Source organism: Sus scrofa, chromosome 17, assembly GCF_054392235.1.
Source record: "Sus scrofa isolate SSC_HxYL_T2T_F1_AM1 chromosome 17, Sscrofa_HxYL_maternal_Yorkshire_Landrace_v2.0, whole genome shotgun sequence".
In the NCBI taxonomy this organism is placed as follows: Eukaryota; Metazoa; Chordata; class Mammalia; order Artiodactyla; family Suidae; genus Sus; species Sus scrofa.
Window position 1 is genome coordinate 63700577 of NC_139399.1, and position 15992 is coordinate 63716568.

At 38.2% G+C, this 15992-nt stretch overlaps 1 long non-coding RNA gene across 6 annotated transcripts in view; it reads left to right on the forward strand.

Annotated features, from left to right (window-relative positions):
* LOC110257443 (uncharacterized) overlaps positions 1-15992 on the forward strand; it is a 678610-nt gene that overhangs the window by 286936 nt on the left and 375682 nt on the right. The window contains exon 5 of one of the 6 annotated variants that reach the window (XR_014832651.1): positions 9345-9983. The exons of the other annotated variants lie outside the window; for them this stretch is intronic. This is a non-coding gene — a long non-coding RNA (uncharacterized LOC110257443). Of the gene's footprint in view, positions 1-9344; positions 9984-15992 lie in introns of those variants that run through there. 6 annotated transcript variants of the gene reach the window in all.

Consider the following 15992-nt stretch of genomic DNA (forward strand, 5'->3'; position numbering starts at 1 on the left):
TTGTATAATAATTATTTCATTTACAAGACAATTTGAGGCTCAATCTGGTACTATTTTCTTTTTAGTGTGCAGAAATCATGTAATTTACTACTCATTATATATGGCTGTTATAGGAAGTATGTGAACATTTTGTGCTAAAAATTTTCAAAATACAGCAGCTCGTCATCTCTGTTAAAGCGATTCAGACTTGAAAATCTGACAGCATTCATGCCAACATCTGTCTAATCCAGGAAGTGAGTCTGGCCTGGTGTTAGTGGCATGAGCTTGAATTTGAGCACTCTCCTGTGGAATTCCAGGCACCCTCTTACTTGAATTATTGTTCTGAGTGATGCAGAGTTTGGCTGAGATAAGATACCTCTGGGACTAAGACTGAAAACAGATGTTGTGACATCCTATCCCTCTAGTTTTTGAAGTCTATTATTTGCCTCGGTTGGTACAACTTGTGTTAGTAAATTGAGGCTATTTATCTAGAATTTAAGACACAAATCTGTTCCGTGAGTCATACAGGAAAAAGTCCCAGAGACTTGGGATGTGGTCTGGGACAGCTGGATGTAAAAATGTCAACAGCTGTTCAAAATGCCTGAGCTTCATACAGCATAAGTCAGAACAGAGCCCAAGATCATCTGCGCAGGTGAAAGCTAACTAGTTGGCATGAAAAGGGGTAATGCCAGTTATCCAGAAATTATCCACAAAGACGGCTAGTATTCATTTTTTTTGGGAGACGTCTTTTCCTTCTGAGAAATGACACTTTTTTAAACAACAAGGGTAATTATGCCATAGATAACTGGAATGCTGAAGCAGAGACGTAACTGATGGTTAAGTCATTGATCCATTGGTAAAACCTTCAATAGCAGATCAGAAACCCAGAGCCATTGACTTCTGACCATGGGTTTGAACTGTGCGCATACACTTGCATGAAGATTTTTTTCAATATTAGCACATTTGGGGAAGATTTTCAACTTGCAGATGAACTACAGAAATTGTAATTTCTCCAATTATAATTTTCTCATAATTGGAGAAATTGTGTATCAGCCTATCATCACGTGTTGCTTTTTAAAAAAATGTAACAGTGTTTCCAACACTGTATTATGATTATGACTGTAATACTGTATGCCGTAAAAATTTTATAACATTTATTCATAGGCTAGGCTACCAGGAAGCAATTGTGGCAATTAACACTGGGTGATCTGGGAGCAGTCATACTTCTGCTTCTTCCTTATCAATATATGAATCTTTAAACTTGCAGATAAGTGTGAATTTCTTTTCATGTTATCTTTTCATTTCTGATGTCTGGTGTTAGTAATACCTATAACATCTGTAGTGTTTTGAGTCATAAGGTAATGTTGATGTGGGTACTGCATAAACTTGCAATACAGCACTATAAAGGTGTTTCACCTTCCTTGTGATTTTCTGAAGAACATTTTCTTTTCTCTAGATCACTTTGTTGTAAGAATACAATATACAGTATATATAACATGCTGAATATGTGTCGACTGCTTCTGTTATCAGTACACCTTCCAGTCAACAGTAGGCTCTAAGAAGTTTTGGATAAGACACAAGTTATCCTCAGTGTTCAGCTGTGCGGGTATCAGTGTCCCTACAAGGGTCAACTACAGTAATAAAGGCTCAAAAAGAAATCCAGAGTCCAAGAAATCCACGATCTCAACGGTTAAATGGGAAGTTCTGTTGTGGCTCAGTGGTAACGAACCCGACTAATATCCTTGAGGATGCGGGTGCCACCCCTGGCCTCGCTCAGTGGGTTAAAGGATCCAGCATTGCCATGAGCTGTGGTGTAGAGAGCAGACACGGCTTGGATTTGGCATTGCTGTGGCTATGGCATAGGCCGGTGGCTGCAGCTCCACTTGGACCCCTAGCCATATGCTATGTTTGCAGCCCTAAAAAGACCAAAAGAGAAAATGGTTAAAGGCTAGCAAGTTTAGAAAACCACATTTACACTTCCTTTGTCCATGACAGGCATTGCTAATCAATTGGACAGCCTTTGCTATTGACCTTGAGCCATCCTCAGATCGCTGCATGTGTTAGCTCAGAGGTGGGAGCCTACTCACTCTCCCTGGTAGAAGAATTACCCTAAGAGATTCAGTTCACTTTTCCAAACAGATCAGAGTGAAATGCACGCAAAGGCTGCTATTACGTTATGTGTTCAAGTAACATCAACCATAGGTGGGCAGAGGATCTCCTCAAACTCTGCTGAGGATGGGGTCTCCAGATGAAAAGGAAGAGGCTTTTCTGGTAACTCAGTTCCTCTGAGCAATGTTTCTGCCACTTTTAGTGAAATGGTTCATTTTACTGAAGTAGACCTATTGGGTTTAAATTATTCTGCTGACTTAACATCACTTGGAAAAGTATCTGTTTCCTATTCAGGTTGAGTTGCATGAGCATAGCTGAATCATTTATTATTTCAATAAAGTGTGCTTCTGTGTGTTCTGGGAATCATAGAAGATATTGTTCTTCCTAAATCCCATTGTTTATGGGGAGCATGAGTTACATTCTGGATGGGGTGTTCTGTTACAGGCTGGTCCTGGGGCAAATGTTTTTGCAGATTATTGACCCACAAAGTTACATTTTGTTTCTTCTCTCATTCACCAGTGGGCTCGTGACTCTGTGCTCTCTGCCTTTTGTCATCATATTCATTTGTTCTTTTGTGAATTTTAATATTACTCATTTATATTCAGGTTTCTATTTGAATATAACCAACTGATTGTGGATCTTGTCAGATTCTCTTCTGTGTTTCTGCCGTTGCCATTACAATTCTTTTAATGTTGTTATAACTTTAAGATTATCCATCAGCAGCATAAGACGTTTTGTTTAATAGGACCTGATCTTCAAGAGCTTTCTCCACATTTTCCTTTATCTTTGGGGAAGAGTAGTCTAGAAAATGGCCAGGAGCATGCATGAATAAGTTATATTGTCAAAGTCTTAGTGGAGTGCCATGAATGTAGTCTTCTGCTCCTATTAGAGCTTGGAGAGAGGTTGTATCTTAAAGAAAATATTTGAAACGTTTTTTCCCAAATAGCCTATGATTTATTGATACATGAACATTGTTTCATATTATGCTGAAGCGACAGCATTTTTCTTGTTAGTTTTATTCCATTTAAAATGCCATGTCCCTTAACAAACGTGAGAAGAAAATGAAAGTGTGGTAGGCTAATGCAGCATTATTTAAAATGTGATAATCAATATTAAAGATTGATATTAATAGAAGTTTTCCTTTTTAAAAAAGAATTGTGACTGAAGTGGTGTGTAGATCTGACGTTGCCAGCGTCACCATGGAACAAAAACCTTTCATTCTCTTTCTTTTGATGACCAACCCCAAATTAGGGCCATGATCATTCTCATGTGCTCTCTTTTATCAGTGAAATCTGAATACTTGGGGGTGGGACTCAGATGATGGAATTTTAAAAATTTTCTAGGTGGTTCCGGAGTGTACCCAAGTTTGAGAACCATTGCTTTAGACTATGTAAACATTTTTGGTAAGGTAAAATTTTTTGGTATAATAAGAAGTCTTTTTATGATCTGGGAGACTTTGTGGGTCTATTAATCAAACGTCCATTTGCAATTCTTTCTCCCCTGTGGACATCTAGGTTAGATGCAGACTTGTTTTTCTCGCCTTCTCAGTAGCTGGGTGTGAGTTTTGGATTGGTGTGGCCAGAGCAGGGTGAGGGTATGGAGTATGGATTGCAGGAAGGTGGCTGAGACAGTTGTGTGGTCCTGATGGTACTTCCAGCTAAAAGATCACAGTAGCTTGGGCCGAGGCAGTTGCAGTGGACATGAGAAGAAGAGAGATGCTCGAGGGATATTTTAGGAGTTCTACTTGGCAGGAATTGATAACTGTAAATCAAGTTGGGGGCACAAGGTATTGTCAAGAATGACTCTGGGGAGTTCCCGTCGTGGTGCAGTGGTTAACAATTCCTGCCCTTGCTCAGTGGGTTAAGGATCTGGCATCGGCGTGAACTGCAGTGTAGGTTGCAGATTCGGCTTGGATCCCGCGTTGCTGTGGCTCTGGCGTAGGCTGGTGGCTACAGCTTTGATTCAACTCCTAGCCTGGAAACCTCCATATGCCACGGGTGTGGCCCTAGAAAAAGCAAAAAAAAAAAAAAAAAAAAGAATGATTCCGGTTTCTGACTGTAGCAACGTGAAGGATGATGGGATTGTTTGCTGAAATCTGAAATGTGAAAAGTTAAGCAGATATTAGTCAGAAGATGTAATTTTATATTTAGATAGGTAAACTCTGAGGTGTCTGTGAGATAACTAGTGGGGATATCAAGTAAGCAGTTAATGTCCAGACCGGAAGAGGTTTGGGCTGAAGATGTAGATTTAGGAATCATCAGACATGGGTAGCTGGGGTGTAAAAAAAAAAAAAAAGTTACAGAATTAAAGGGATACAGCCTCTGGGTCAGAACTCTGAAGATGGGCAGAGCAAGAGAAGCCAGCAAAATCAGCCAGGTAACTAGAAGAAAAACCAGGATTATGCGATGTCATAGAAGCAAAGAGAAAGAGAGAATTTCAAGGGGGTGAAGGGTAGGAAGTGATCATTGGAGTCAAGCAAAATAAGGGCTAAAAAGGATGAACAAAATGAATAGCTTGGGAGACTTCTGCAAGATCAAGTGATCGGGAAATTATTACACATAACCTTGATCTGTCCATGAATTTATTATGTAAATATAATGTACTGCGCGAATATTAGCTACTTCCCCTCATTAAATCATAAACTCACTGAGGATAAGGACACATTGATTTACTTTGTATCAGTAACACCTGCCTCATTCTCTTACCTCAAATCTCTGACTAATAAATATTTGGTAGCTCAATGAATGAATGCACTATGATACCGTATGGCTATCGGAAAGACTGCATTTTTTTCAGAATTAAAAAAATATTTTTATGTTTCTGACTTTTTTAATCAATCCCTTTAAACTTCCAATTGGGGAAAGTCTATCCTGGCCTTAAGAGTTTCCTGATTTCACAATTATCATCCTCAGCATTTGGGAATTTATAGTTCCATATAGGAGCAAATTTGAAAATTTCAGCTCCTGTTTCACTGACTCCAACTGGAAATGATGCCTTTTAGTTTGCTTATTTCTAGGTTCTGAACTGATACATCTCCTTCAGATACTCCTTTGCTTTCATAGAAGCAGAGCCTGTCTCATTCACTAGTTTCATCAGCTTTCTGTTCCTTTTCTTATGTAAACTTTGTTATCAGAATAGAAAACTTAAAAATGTTATCTGTGACATAAATATGACACCATCCACTGGGATATTTTTACAGTTTTGAGGAATTTTATTATTTTCCTAGTTTCTGAATGTTAGAAATGGTTAAAAATTTAGTGATAGTATTTTATTATAAAATATCTATTATTATAGATTTAGTAGAAAACATAACAGTATGAAAAAAGAATTAACTGAGACTTCTTTTTTTCTCTGTATTTTGGTACATACATCTTTTTCCCATACTTGCTATGAACACATACATTTTTTAAAATTTAAACTAAAATGAAATCTATTTCTCATTTGAGATGTATTTTCTCTTCCTTTTTAAAAATGTATCTAGTCAATTTTCTTATTTCTAATGTTTTTACTTGTCCTTTTATTTCTTTAAACATAGGTGGCACGTTTATTTTATATTCTGTATTTGCTACGTTCAATATCTATTGTATTGTAGACTTATTACTGCTCTTTGTTACTTCTGCTAATTTTCCCTCATTTTTCCTTGTTTCGCCGTGTTTGGGGATGTTCAGTATGATCCCATGCTTGCTGAAACTTTACCCCTGAGATCCTCTGAGACCTAGTTTAAGAACGTGCTACCTAGTGAGCATTTGCATTGGTTACTCTTGGTATCTGGAGAGTGTATTACACCAAGATCAGTGTTTAAAAATTCCTGGGACTAAAATTTTTTTTATCATTTGCATTGGTTACTCTCGGTATCTGGAGAGTGTATTACACCAAGATCAGTGTTTAAAAATTCCTGGGACTAAAATTTTTTTATATCACACAGATTTAGTGAATTCAAACCCTAAATCCATTTAAGGGCCAGTTGCAGATTGCATATTTCAAGAGGAACAGATCTTCCCCTGCAGGTAGAGTCAAGACTTATTCAGACAAGTGTCTGTGACTACTCCATTTGTGAAATGGGGCGGGTTATTATTCTTCACTTTAACTGAAGACTCACGGAAGGCATGACCACTGGAGAGTCTAGACAATGCAGAGATCTCTGTTCTAGCCTCACCTTTGAGGACTAAAGCTAGTCCCCTGCCTTTCTCAGGGACTTTCAACTAAGTGCTTCATGTGACTCATGAAACTGGCAGAGGCGCTTAGGGCAGTTTCCTGTCTCCGTGCCTTTTTGGATGTGTGTCCCACTTCATATCATAGCTCTGTGTTTAAAGGGCTCTTTTAGCATACATTTTATTCAACATGTCACACATTCCGTAGCCCAGGGATTTTAGAATATCTGCTCTACTACATTTTATGAGGGCCAAGTCCTACATATATTAGAACGTAAGTTGAACATTAAGTTTTGAAACAAATTTATTGTCAGCTGTACTTAGAAGTGACCTCACACTGCAAATGAAAAACCAGGAGACGGAAGAGGTACCTATCATCTTCACAAGAGCTGCATGTTTGCCTCTTGGTGGTTTATTGTTTTTCACTGAGAATCTAAGATGAGAGCACATTCTTAGGGGAATTAGATTTTCTACAGATGGGTTTTGATGTAATGCTGGAAAAAACCAAGTTCAATTAATGAGGCTCTTCAACTCGAGAAGTGAAACGCAGTAGGGGAAGGACACTGGTGCTTTGGAAAACTAAGAGTCGGAAAGAACTCCTGGTTCTTTTCAAAGAAGGGAGATTATAAGAAAGCGGGGGAAGTGTGGAAAGGAGATGGTGAGAAGTTATGGCAGTTGCGTAGTTCTCAACTTAATAGATAGCCGACTGTTCAAATATCTGTATGAAGCATTTTAAAACATGCTTTATCTATGATGTCTAAATTTACTCGTGCTTAAAAGATAATTATTTAAAATTATAAAATTCTGTCCCTTCATAGTTTGAATCAGAAAGGTTGATAAGGCTCGTTATTTTTTCATTAGCTATATAATTTTGATTTGTTTTCAGAAGAAAACGTGCAAGCCATTGCTTTGGAAATATGTAGACCTCATATTTGATCTAAATATTGCATTGAATTTCAAAGTAGAAAGGGAGACTCTCATAAAGAGAGTAAGTATAGTTTTTATCTGTGATGGACAGTGTCAGTAGATTCAATATTTTTTAAAAAGTAAAGAGCAAATATCTAAATATTTAAATAGCTAAGCAGGTAGTCACCCCAAGTGCTGAAACTCTAAATTTTCTGTGCCATTCCTATTCCACGGTAAGTGCATACACAGAGGCGTACTTGGTCCTCCTCCACTCTGCTTCTGTTATTCACTCAGACCTCAACTTTCAGTCCGATTCAGCTGCTTCCCACTCGATGCCTGCAGACTGTAAATCTTCCCTGATGGGTTGCATAGCAACTGCCACTCAACCTCACCTGGAAAAGGTTAGTCCAACATCTCTCTCCCTTTTTTTTCCCCCCTAATTTTTTTGACTCTAAAAATAAGCCAGCCAGCTGGTAGCATTCTAAACAGAGCTGTTCAGATCTGAGTTTTAAGTACAGCACAATTTCCTCACCAGTTGTGGCAACTAAAGGGGTGTGATAGGAAGAACACTCAATAAGGAGACAGGGACCTTGAAATCTAGGTTTATCGCTGCCAGTTCGTGGCCATAGGATTGTAACTTCTCTCTCCACCTTCCCTGACCTCAGCGTTGTGTTTCGCATAAGAGAGTAGTTAAATGAAAGGATCTTTGGGCTTGCTGACAATCACATAAAGGAAAAGGTGTGTATACCTTCTATCCTTCTTTAAGCCTGTCCTGTTGTGTAGTTTCTGGCATCAGCATTCCTGACCCTGTTCTATATACATGGTGTCTTCTGGAGGACTCTCCAGGGGGAGCCATTCACATGGGTTAATATATGCAATTCAGCCTCTGTGTCCTAATTAAATACTCATCAAATCCGCAAGGTAAGACTTTGGTGTCTTTGCTTTCCACATGAAGGACCTAAAATTCAGTGGTTAGAGCCTTTGCTCAGGATTCTGTGGTAAGCAGCAGGCTTTGAAGTGGGCCTGAGGCAACCAGACTCCATAAGCAATGCACCTTTCATTATGCTTTAAGATTCTTTCATTTGACTACGGCATCTACATATCTATAGAGATATCAGTGTGTAGGTAGACACTGTTTTTCAGGACTCAGGTGCAAGTGGCAGAAAGAGAGAAAGTCAGTCCAATCTAGCTTACAATGTAGATACATAAAAACAGTTAACTAAACTTAATTTAGATAAATGAAAAGTCCAGATGTGTATTTAGAACAGGCTTCAAATCAAGGCCTCGCTTTCCAATCTGAACTCTGCTCTCTCCTGCATTAGCTTTGTTGTAAGGCAGCACATCCCATGTGGTAACAAGATGTCAGTTAAGCCCCAAGCCTTGCATTCTCAGAAACCCCAGTGGAAAGACACATCCTACTTCCTAGAAGTTCCAACTGAAGTCATGAGCTGGACGCTCTCTGTTGCCAGCCTAGGCCATCTGCCAGGGTCCTGGTAACCAGTGGGAGCTGTATACTCTGTCCCATGCCTGGGATGCCTGCTCAGTCCTGGGCTGTATGAGAGAAGCTTTCGTCCCGCTGAGTCACAGGGATGGAACCAGCGTCGGATGTGGGCTCTGAGAAGGAAATCATGGTGCCAGGAGTGGGATGAGTAGATGCTGGGTAAACCAAATATAATGTTCACCTGCTACCGATGTTTTCACTTTCCACAATTGAGACTCAACAGCTGTCATTGTCAGACTCAGGCATGCAAGCAGCGAGAGAAGAAATTCTGTGTTTTGAAGCATCCCATTCTCTGTGTAATATTTTCCAGCTAAGCCGACTGCCATTGCATAGAGGCACCTGTCTGTTACCAGGTTGTAGCTCTGGTTGACAGGAGAGAAGGATGATTTTATATAAATCTCCTGTTTCTTCACCCTTTGTACTCTAGCTTTGATATTAAAAACAGACGACAAAAACAGAGACGACATTATTTGCAGGTAGTCATATGGAAGGAAAGTCACTGATTCTTTCAATAGTGCTTCCTTTAAATAGCCTGTATTTTAGTCTGTATTTTAATGTCTCAGGAAATTGGCATTCCCCCCTCGGCGAGGAGTGCTGCTTCACCTCCTAGACATGGGCAGAATGTTGACTTTCAGCATGCTTCTAGTATTTCCAGAGATTATTAATATGTCATCTTTCCCTTGATATGAAATTTCCAGGAATACCAGCATTCTCTCAGATGAGTTCTCAAGACAATCTCTGACATGCCTCCGCGAGGGAAAAAAGTAATCAAAGGATTGGCTGATAATTTTAAAAGACTCTTCTATTTAATGATCAAAGCTTATGCAAAAAAATGCCAACTACAGTTTTTGTGCTGTTTGGTTTCGAACAGGAATGGAACAGTCTTAAAAATAGACTCTGTGCTTTTCATTTCCACTGTGGCTCCCTCAGCAAACAATAGGTGCATACTTCGTGTTCCTTGCAAGAATCAACTCAACAAATTAGGTTTCAACATGAGCAAATAATGGTGACACTTCATGTAAAAACTTCAAATTGGATAGTGTATTTGTTGCGTGCAGAAAATGATAAAATTGATATTAAAAGGGAAGAAGGGTCCCTCCTTGCCGGTATGAAAGGTGCAATGCATTCATTAGGCCCTTCCTGTTCCATAAAGTGGGTTTAATGACCTCATTCTCAAGAATATAATGATAATCCTTCTTGGCAAAAGTTCCTATGGACTTTCACAATTATCCCCATTGGGACAGCATTTGCTTTGTTTTTCTAATTCCTCTTCTCAGTAGACCACACAATGCCTACCTAGCATATGTTACTTGCTTAATAAATATTTGTTGAATGAATTAACAAGTGCAAATGCTTCTTTAGTTTTAATTTCATAATTTTATTCATTTCAGAGACTTGAGATACTGCTTATGGGATAGAAAAAGCCTATTTTTTTGTGAGGAGAAATTATTCTGACAAGAGCTTGAATAGGATATCAATCTCTTGAAAAAAAGCCTAATTTACAGTTTGAAGCATGTTGATGTGGTTTTTAAAGAAAAAGAATCAACTAAAAGAAGCTCCAGTCTCCAAAATGTTAAAGCATATTTCTCATTAAGTAATATCATGCAGCATTTATGAATTATAATGAGTATCCCTGTTTCAGAAACTAGTTGAATTTGACCCCAGTATTAATTGGTAGTATCAAATGAACAAGAGGCAGGAAGAAAAAGCAAAACAGACCTTAACACAATGACTGTATCATATTAATATTTTCAGACAGTGGAGATTCTGGCTGATAAATGAGCTATGCAACAGATAATTATAGCTCTGTTGCTGCAAATAGAAGCTTGATGTATACAAAATAAAGTCTGAGTGTCATCAAAATGACATCAGTGGCTCAACAGCCTAAATAAAGTCATGTTGAGGTGAAAACACTGACTGATTGGTTATTCACTGTGTCATCAGAAAGAAAAAGAAATGATACCTTGCATGGTCAGTTGCCATTTCAATTATGAATGGGCATTCTTTCCTTGTTATACAGGGAGACTGAACAGTTGGTTCTTTTAAATTGCTTTTCCTTGGCATCTGGAATAGAAGTACTGTCAATCAGAGTGTAATTTCAGATTTAAATCATTCTGACCAGGTATTATTAGTTCAAGTGGTAAATTATGGTGGCCAGTAAATTAACTTCTTTCCATATAAACACATACTAATTTGAAACTCCCGGAAAGTGCCTTCCTGTAAGAATAGTTTGTTTAAAAGTTGTGGGATTTCCTCCAGGCTGTGCTGTTTCTCAGAAGTTGCTCTAAAGGGGAGGGATTTTGCTTGCTTTGAAGGCTGGAGTCCTAGCCCTGCTTCGTCAGGGCACAAATGGAGATTATGCCCTAATGATTTATTCACTAAGGGAGCAGAATCAGAAGGCTCTGATTCCATGACTGTGGAGTGAGTTTATTACCAGGTGTTCACCTGAGTAAAAAGCTTAGTTCCAGTTGGTTCTGCCTGTCTCTCAGCCTGGCCCTCTGCCCTGTTATGCAGTCCCAAGTGGTCGTGCCATTGACCCTTTGGGAAAAGGGCATGATCTTGAACCTAGTCTGGCTACTAGCCACCCTGGCCCAGTCAATGGATTGAACTTTTGCTCAGCTCTCTCTCTCTCTGGATTCTTGCTCCAATAACTCCTTGTATCAAAAAACCTCTTAGTTGTCAATGACAGAAAACTATTTCAAATTGTTTTAATCAAAAAGAGGAGATTTATTGGTTTGTATACCTTACAGAAGTTAAAATACAGTGTTTGCAGCAGGCGTAACTCACTCCAACAGCTCAAGCAATGTCATGAAGAACTCTTTTCTATCTTTGTTCTTCTTTTGTATCCATTGGGCCCTTTCTAAATCAGGTGCTCCAAAAGTGGTGGTGGAGAACGCCATGGCCAGCTCCATGAGTATATACTATTAGCTTAGTGATTCCCAGCAGTGCCAATAAAATCCCAGGCTAAAAGATCACTGGCTGTCATTGGCTTAATTAGACAATGTAATACCTTGAGATCCCGCCCAAATAATAGGCTTTTATGTGGCACCTCAAATAAAGTCTGCTCTAACCAGAAAAAGGTAAAATAGATTCTGGGCGGGCAAAACCAACAACCCTTACTGTATCTTTTGTAACAGACAGTGTGTAACTACTCACCAAACCCAAGTCATTTTCTCCCTATTTCCATAACTGGCCTACATGTCCCAGCCGCCTTTGCAGTTAGGTATGGTCACGTGACTCTGTGGCAGCCAATAGAGTGTGGGCAAAAGTGACATCACAACCTTTGGGCATGGTCCCTATGAACCTTTTACTGGAGACACTCACACTCCTCCTTCTGTGCAGTCTGGATGTTAAAGACCATATTCACCTTAGAAAGCTGCAGGTTGAAGATGACACTGCATCTGTCAACCTGGATTCCTCAGTGATACCCCATAACTCCCCCTGCCCCACACACCCAGTTGGGTTTTATGTGAGTGAGAAATTAAAAAAACTTCTGTTAAACCATTGAAATTTCAGGGTTATTCCATTGTATCCACTAATATCCTCTAATATATTGTTTAAATACAGGCAGGACATATTGCAGGTTCAGTTCCACACCACTGCAATAAAGTAAATTTTGCAATAAAGCAAGTCATGCACATTTTTTTTTGTTTCCTAGTGTGCATGAGTTATGATTATAATAAGGCTGCAGTAGCATTATGTTTAAAAATATATATATTTTTTAATCTAAAAATACTTTCTTGCTAAAAATACTAACCATGACCTGACAACACAGGGGAGCCACAAACCTTCAATTTGTTAGAAATTCAATATCTGTGAAGCACAGTAAAGGAAGAATAGTAAATCAAGGGATACCTGTACCTGATATGCCCCTTAATGTGCCCCAGGTATGCCTTCCTGTTAAATAGTTTCAGAGCAAAAAGTATAATCAACTAATTTCATCATTATATCTCACCTTCTTGTGTCAGACATGGTGAGGTCCCATTTATTATTTTATTTTTATACATTTTTGTTCTATCAACTTTTGTTTATCCATCCCAGGGTTGCAAAGATTTCCTCCTATATTTTCATGTAGACGTTTTCCAGTTTTAGTCTTTATTACGTTTTGAATTAATTTTTGTGTATGATGTGAGGAAGAGGTCAACATTCAGTGTTTTCCTCATGGAGCATCCAGGTGATCCACCATTTGTTTTTTAAAAAAAAATTTCTTCCTCAATTAAATGAATTTGACACCTTTGTCAAAATCAATTAATCATAAATGTGCAAATCGTATTTGTGCCTCCCGTTCCTGTTTTGTTGACCTATTATCCTATCTCTTCATGGCATCAACTATTTTAATTACTGTAGATTTATAATAAGTCATTTGTTTGTTGGTTTGTTTGTTTTTGAGCTTCCTTGCTGCTTCTCTTTTGCTCGTGTAATTAGCAGCAGCCAAGGATTGAGGCAGAGGTTACACCTAACAGTGTCAAGGCAGTAAGTCTTTCACCATCTGCTGTCTGAGTTTTGTTTGGGTTCAGGAATTCATTTAGAAGTGCAGTTGATTCACTGGTTTCCTAGGGCTTTCAATTTCTGCCAGATTCCCTCCCTCCCTGAACACAGTTTAGAAGCCAGCTAGAAATATGTGAAGAACATATAGCTCTGCGGTTCACATTAAACCCCATTTAAATTGCTAACTAATCTGCTACCTGCCCCCAAAACTAAGTTCACCATCTCTGGCTAGTAAAAGTTTGGGTGTTTATTGCTTAAGCTGGGAGAAATGGATATGCCTCTATGCAAGAGGTTGAGAAATTCAGCTTCTTACTTGATACAATTCAGTTGCCCGTGACTAAACACTTCTTCTTAACTTGGTGCTTGTGATTGGTCATTTTTCAGTTGTTTTTAAAATAATTTTGTGCAGTTTTTTTTCCCCCTGTGGAGAATTACCTAAACTTCTCATGAAGCTATACCAGTAGCAGTAATGAATATCTGAAAATGAAAAATTAATACGTTCACATGGCTGAAAATACCGTAACCATGTAGATTACAGTGAAGAGTCTCCTTTTCAAATCTGCCTCTCCCAGCCACCTTGTAAAGGAATCAATAAATGTCAGTAAATTTTATGTCTCGTCTATGGATATTGTATGTATATACTAGCAGGGATGGATATAAGTTAATTTTCTTTTTTGTCACAAATTTCTCTGCATATTGATTTTCTTATTAGAATATTTTACACCTTGCCAAGATGCTCCCCAAAGGGTCCAGTTTACTCACTTCATAATGGGTACTCTTGCTTAAGTTTCTAGTCTCTTAACTTTATTGGATTATCTTAACCTAATATAGTTTCTAATACTTCCTGTGAAGTACTGAAGCCTCTAAAACTCTGTGACTGTTAGTTTTAAAAGAAAAAAAAAAAGCTTACAGTAATGATGCAATGTGCGAATAGCAGCTTTCTTAGCAATATATAGCATCTGAATAAATAGTGAATTGCATTTTGATCAAAGGAAAATTTAAGCTCTTTTAATCAGTGTGTTCTCCAAAACAGTCCTTCTAGGCTGCAGTTCTCCAAGTGTGTTCACAGAACACATGTCCTCTGAGAGTTTCCACAGGCAGAAGACAGAGACATATTTAGGAAATATGGGGGCTCGCAACACACGTTAATAAACTAACAACTCTGTGATGTGCTTGGGAAATGAAATCTACTTAATTTAGTCTTTCTCAAACTTTCTCAACAATGAGGACTTTGGTTCTCCACCATAATAAATATTGTCACAAGGCCATAGGTTTCCAATAGAACATGCTAGGTGGAGTTTTCTGACAAGACATTCATATTTCTTTTTCTTTCCCTTTTTTATTTCAATGTACATATAAAACTCATGGTTTTAAAGTGTACATTTCAGTGGTTCTTAGTGTATTGACAGAGTTGTGCAATTATCACCACTCTTTGGTTTCAGGACATTTTTATCACCCCAAGGAGAAATTCCATATCCATCAGCAGCCACACTCTGTCCCTGCCTATCCTCCCATCCCTCCCAGTCTCTGGAAACCACTAATCTAGTTCTGTCTCTATGAATTTGCCTCTTCTAGATAACTCATATAAATGGAATCATGCAATATTTGTCTTTTAGAGTCTGGCTTCTTTACTTCGCATAATGTTTTCAAGGTTCATTCATGTATGAGTACTTAATTCCTTTATAGTATTGAACAGGATTCTGTCGAATGGTTATATACCACGTTCGTTTATCATGGCATCAGTTAATGGACACTGGGGTTCTTTCTACTTTTTGTCTGTTATGAATAACGTTGCTGTGAACATATGTATACGATGTGAGTATGGGCATATATTTTCAATTCTCTTAGATATATACCTAGGATTGGAATTGCTGGATCATATGATAATTCCATGTTTAAGCTTTTGAGATGTGACATTGATTTTTATACCTTGCTGTATTAACATTAGCGACCAATAGTTGATGTGCATGGGAGTATGGAAACCAGGGCAGTTTATGTTGAACACACAAATTTTTTACCTACAATTTATTTCTTGTAGTTTGCTCAAAACAGAACTGAAAAAAAAAATACTGAAAACTCCCTAAGCATCATGTGTTTTATGGAACACATATACTTTGATGATGACGAGATTTAATAGTTGCACTTCCATTTTTCAGATCGGTTTCTGTGAGTGAGGAGTTTAGTGACCTATTTTCTGTCAGTTAAGGGTAATGGATGTTTTCTTCTCGTGGTGTTCTTGGGGTGTGGCAGCCCAATTGTATTCTGTTGTTTTTGAGAATGGTGACGATATGCTTTTTGTGTGGAAAGAAAACCAAATCATTCTTGGAGTAAGAAAACCAAGGAATATCATGTTTGATAGTCTCCTTACTTCCTGTAATTTTTCTCATTGAGTATGTGTTAACGGCAACTTTGTTTCTCTATCTGGAAAGCTTTGCTATTTTGCATCGAGACAACCAGTACTTCATTAAACAAATCAGAACTGTGTATAAAACAACACTGATTCTGTACTGTGATTTTGGCAGCGGGTTTGTATCTCATCTTCATTTTGATTCCGAGCTTTTACGCTTTTTGGTTGCTGTTTCTTCAAACAGGTAGCTTAGGTACAAATGTTTGCAGATGTTCCAAGCTTGATTTATTAAAATGGTTTCAGTACAAATCCCTTATGCAATTAAATGCCTATTCATGTGTTCTTTCCACAATGAAATGTTAACAAATCGCTCTAATGTAATAGCATAGCAGTTAAGGGAGAACTTGGGTACAAGTGGCTAATAGTTATGAGCTGGTGTAATTTTACAAAAAAAATAGCATGTATGATTTTTTTTTACTCTAATTAAAATGCAGCATGTGCACTTTGTGGA